We start from the raw sequence: 5,678 nt of genomic DNA on the forward strand, positions 1-5,678 counted from the left end.
TAGAATAGCGAAACAGAACACAATCTATTCCAACGTGTATCGTAGCTATGGCTACTTCATCAGGGATTCACTAATATACTCTATCTGGAGATACCACTATTAATTTTGAGCGCACTTTTACCAACTTCCTCAACGGAATGTATCTGTCTGTAGCCCTTTGATGCCAGTGATTTATGCATGCTGCCCCCCAGCTGGCTCCTCTCTGGTGTGTGGTGTTAATAATGAGCCAATGACAGAGCAGCAGCAAGACTACAACTCCCAGAAGCCCTTGCTACTGAGAGAGGGACACATGAGATTACAGCCAATCAGTTTGAACGATCAGAGGTTGGGGTACCCAGGAATTGCAGGGAAGAAAGGAGGAGTTAAGAGAGGGGAGCCTATGGACACCAGAGCTGCAGAGACCCCGAAGAAAGCAACCCCTGTCAGGGAGAGCTGCCATGACCTGAAAACCATGCCCTGCGGGCAACTCAGTTGAGCTGGGTAACAAAGTCACAGACAGGCTCCCCGGGTGGAGGTGAAAGTGGATCAGCAGCCTATCAGGGAGTTGGGAGTAAACATAGAGGAGATTGTCAATACAAACAAGGTTACTGAAGTCTTTGTGAAGCGGATTAAAGATCTATCTATCTATCTATCTATCTATCATCTATCTATCTATCTATCTATCTATCTATCTATCTATCTATCTATCTATCTATCTATCTATCTATCTATCTATCTATCTATCATATATATATATATATATATATTGTGATGGATTGAGGGTATATATTATTATATTATTCATTAGAGGGTTCTAACAAATGTTGCATCTCTTCTCCAAAAACCAGAGGAGTGCATTAAAACATTATTTTCTCTGTATTGATGCATAGATCCCTAAGTGCTGATCACAAACTCATTGGAATTTCCAAGCTTTGATTGAGCATCTAAAGAAAGCTACTTACAATATATCATAGACTCTGGGGCCTAATTTGGAAAACAAACTAAACTCTTAAATGATGTACAGTAAGCAGCATTAAAATGGTTAAAAAGTTGTGACATTAAACTACAATTCAAAATACCCAATTAAGACTGGTACTTTAAACCATATGAAAGATCTGTTTCAGATGTGTCATCCTAAAACCGTTTGTTCTCAGACTTAGCATTTTCTTAGCACTTTCCATATGTGAGACATAGAAGATAGAATATCATAAAATGCATGGAGGAACACTTGGTTCTCAATAGAAGTCATAATCCTTTCCCTGTCAGAGTGGTTAGCAACAAATTGTTCAGTAATGTGTTGCTGGCCCCTTTGACAGTGAACACTGGGTGCCCAACTCCCTGTCATGAGCCATAATCTAAATGGATGAAGAGCAGCACACAATAAGATTCCAGTGTTCAAAAGTGAATTATTAAATGTTACTTCTTTAGATCAGTTAGAGACCTACTGTACTACAATAGATCATATTGCCAATTTTTATAGATGTGCAATATTTTCACCGACATTTGTGAACCAGGCAAATGGGCCCTTTTTTATGAAAAGTGATGTGAAAATGTGCAAACACGAAAAAAAAAATAATCAAGCATTTAAAGCCAATGAACTGGTCACATGACCCTAAATTCATGTCACATGATTCGTTGTATACTGCCATTTTTGCCAAATTCTGTTGAAAAGTGTTAAAATTCTGTCAAACAATATTAAACCGTTTGATAGAATTCTCAAAAATTGTAAAATTTGGCAACATTCCATCAAATCTCATTACTCTTGAAAGAATAAAACCTATTGTAATGCAACCAGGTTGCAATTTTTGTTACAAAATACAAGAAATGTCGCTGTGTTCGTGACCATGTGCAGAAAAAATGTTTTGTCCTTCAATAGACTCCTCTTATTGAGGGTCCCCAAGTTTCTGTCTGATGCAAGTAAAGCAAAATAGGTGCAGAGCATTTTCATACATTGACGCCGACATACACTTGGAAAAGGTTTCTACAAGCCTCAATTCAACTGATTGTGCCTCATCAATACACTATTATGGATTTTCCTCTAAAAAGAGGATCTTAACACAATGTTTTACGTGACCATGTGCAGAAAAAATGTTTTGTCCTTCAATAGACTCCTCTTATTGAGGGTCCCCAAGTTTCTGTCTGATGCAAGTAAAGCAAAATAGGTGCAGAGCATTTTCATACATTGACGCCGACATACACTTGGAAAAGGTTTCTACAAGCCTCAATTCAACTGATTGTGCCTCATCAATACACTATTATGGATTTTCCTCTAAAAACCTATTGTAATGCAACCAGGTTGCAATTTTTGTTACAAAATACAAGAAATGTCGCTGTGTTCGTGACCATGTGCAGAAAAAATGTTTTGTCCTTCAATAGACTCCTCTTATTGAGGGTCCCCAAGTTTCTGTCTGATGCAAGTAAAGCAAAATAGGTGCAGAGCATTTTCATACATTGACGCCGACATACACTTGGAAAAGGTTTCTACAAGCCTCAATTCAACTGATTGTGCCTCATCAATACACTATTATGGATTTTCCTCTAAAAAGAGGATCTTAACACAATGTTTTACGTCTACATTAGAGTCAAAGAAAAAGATGTTAATTAACTCTGTTACATGTGACATAAATCGTTAGCTCAACAAAGAGTAGAAAATTCTTGTGGCTTGAAAGAGTTTTTGAGGCAGATAAAATGAGACAGTATTATTAATCCAGAGGAAGATATGTGCTGTTAAAGTATGAGTGTCTTGTACTGCAAATCCTCACTGCTCCTATAAAAATAAAACTTGTCAAACGACAAACTGATGCCTGCAAGGAGAAAATAGCTTAATCTATCAATCCTAAAAGACACATTCAAAATGCATCTGAGCATCATTAGAATGGAAAAGTTACATTAGTACTTACTGTAGATTCTGTAGTTCAAAAAAGTTTTGAATCTTTTTTATTTATCACTTTTTTTGGCAAGTGTAAAGTAATATGTTGCATGAATATTTGGTAGATCTCTAAAACAAAACAAAAAATAACACACTACAATACTGTATATTACAAAAACACCAAGTTTTAACAATCAGAAAAAAGTAGCACTTGTAATGTTAGTAAACACTACATGCTAAACAATTTAATCCCATATAAATCTCATGCGGCCATGAGACAGCAACTGCACCACTACCGCAAAATGGTCGTAGTGCTCTGCAGTAGCGATAGGCCGTCCTGATGTGCTAGTGTGTTTTTAATCTAAATGCAATGTAACCCACCCCTTTTTCCATAATAAACTTCAGTTGACTAAAAAGTATTTTTGAAGTAAGACATTTTTATTAAAGTAAATTAGAGTTTAGAGATGAATAACAAAGACTTTGTATCGTTTCACAATCTTCTTCAACTGACATCTTCTTCATGCTGTCTCTTGTACAGTTTCAACTGGAAAATAATCAAGAAGAAATAGATGCATTAATTACACTGTGCTGCTGTTGGGTCAAGATGCGCATGTGCGCTCTATGTAAACTGAAGGGAATACATATGCAGTTAGTTGAATTTGTGCACATGCACAGTACAGGTATTACCAATTGAATGGAACACATACATTACCTTAATTATCCATTATCGCTTGGGGTATTCCTTATAGTAACAACGTGTTGACGTTAATCCGCCTTCCAAATCTTCAAAAAAGGATGAAATTAAGTATTAAACAATGCCAAAAAATAAATGACTATTAAAAATTGTATGTATTAAAAAAATTATGTTTCAGTCATCAGTGTCATTCACTGATTAGTACAGCCAACAGTCCTCTGATGCCGTAAAGCCCATTGATTGTGCCTTTTATGTTCTTGAATTCTGCAGTAGTGCATTCATACTGCATCTCATACTTAAATCAAATCAACTCGGCTGTCCTTTGCTGTATGTAACATAGCTTTGCAAAGTTTGCCCTGATATTATTGAAAGCAGGATGTCATTTATTGGATTTCCATAAACATTGATACTGATACGTCTTTGCCTCCATGGTGCTGCAGGTTTGCTTAGGAAAACAGGCACAGGTAATTTCTCCGGGATACCACTTTCCTGCAGGTTGGGCATAGCATGAGGGCTCATAGCCACAAAGTCATCATTACTGTCTGGGTTGTTGGGTGTGCTCGGTATTGCATGAAAGCACATGGCAAGGGAGAGAGGTTATGTCCACGTCTTGCTCTCTTGCATGGATGCATATGGGTGGGAGAGAGATTTCTTCCTGATGCCTTGCTCTGTCCTGCTGCAGTGTACCTATAATCGAATAGAGATATGCAATGTCCATCACCATTCTCATTATGTCCCTTGCCATTTGGTCCAGCCTCTACAAAAGAACATCTGTTTTTCCTTCCATTGTTTTCAGTTTGTGCTCCAGATGCAGTGGCAGGTCCCGATCAATGGCAGGTCTGGCCACAGTTGTGTCTTTTACATAGGCATCATAATTGACATTGCCAAGCTGTATCTGACCAAGTCACCAGTTACAGCTAGACTGGAGTTGGATTGTTGCACTAGGTCCAGGTTAGGCTAAGCTGGGTCTGGGGTCAGGGGAGCAGTATCCAAGTTGGGCTGAGGTGGATCCGGGGTCAGGTGAGTAGGGTCTGGAGTGGGATTTGAGGTGAGATGAGCTGGGTGCGATGACAGGGTTTTTCGGGGTAAATAAATGGCATTTCCCCTTTGAAGTTTTAATAGAGAGCTTAAACAACAGTATACTGTATATATAATTTGTATATAAACACACAAAACATGCAAATATTAGAGTATTGTGCCATTCACTGCACTTCTATCGACATTGCTACATTGTAAAGTATATTGTATACGCTACACGTGTCATGTCATTCTAGACATCACATGCATGGGCATAGCCAAAGATATTCAGTAAGCTATCTGCGAGGTACATACTAGTTACATAGTATAGTTACATAGTTAATGAGGTTGAAAAAAGACGTACGTCCATCAAGTTCAACCTATGCTAAATTTAGACAACAGATACTTTATCCTATATCTATACTTACTGAATTGCAATTACATAAATAACCCCACAAATAATTCTGTCTATTTCCCATGGCATGAAATTTTGAGGATCTCTCCCCTGGGTGTGGTTCCAAGAAAGGAACCTGGGGACTTCAGGTTGATTCTTTACCTATCGTTATCGGAAGAAGTCTCTGTGAAATATGGTATGGACCCAGTGATTTGTGGCGAATAATTGATTTGTTGAGGTGCATTGTTGGCTAAGGCAGCTATGGATTCAGCATTTATATTCCTGTTATTAATTCAGGGTGCTTCCACTTATTAGGTTGTAAGTTTGAGTGTTGTTATTTTTGTAAATGTATGTTCTATAGGCTGCTCGATTTTCTGCTTCTAGTTCAAAACTTTTAGCCAGTTCCTGGAATGGGTAGTGAAGGCACAGTCAGGCAGCCAAGAAATTTGGCACTATTTGGCCAATTTTTTGAGGGCCAGAGTGGGGTCCAGAGTGTGTGGGAATCTGTTGAATTGATTTCACGTGATAGCTGACAGGATTGGGAAAAGACAGTGGGTCCTACCCAGTTGCTTAGTTTCCCAGGAATTGAAATAGACACTGTCAACAAACAGTTTTGGATCCTGGCGGAGAAGCAAGTTGAACTTCGGGAGTTGTTGTGGTTATTCTTGTTAGCAAAGAAAGTCATGCAGAGTCAGTTACAGTCCTCATTCCTTCTATGTCAGCAG

Source organism: Ascaphus truei, chromosome 1, assembly GCF_040206685.1.
Source record: "Ascaphus truei isolate aAscTru1 chromosome 1, aAscTru1.hap1, whole genome shotgun sequence".
NCBI classification, from domain to species: domain Eukaryota; kingdom Metazoa; phylum Chordata; class Amphibia; order Anura; family Ascaphidae; genus Ascaphus; species Ascaphus truei.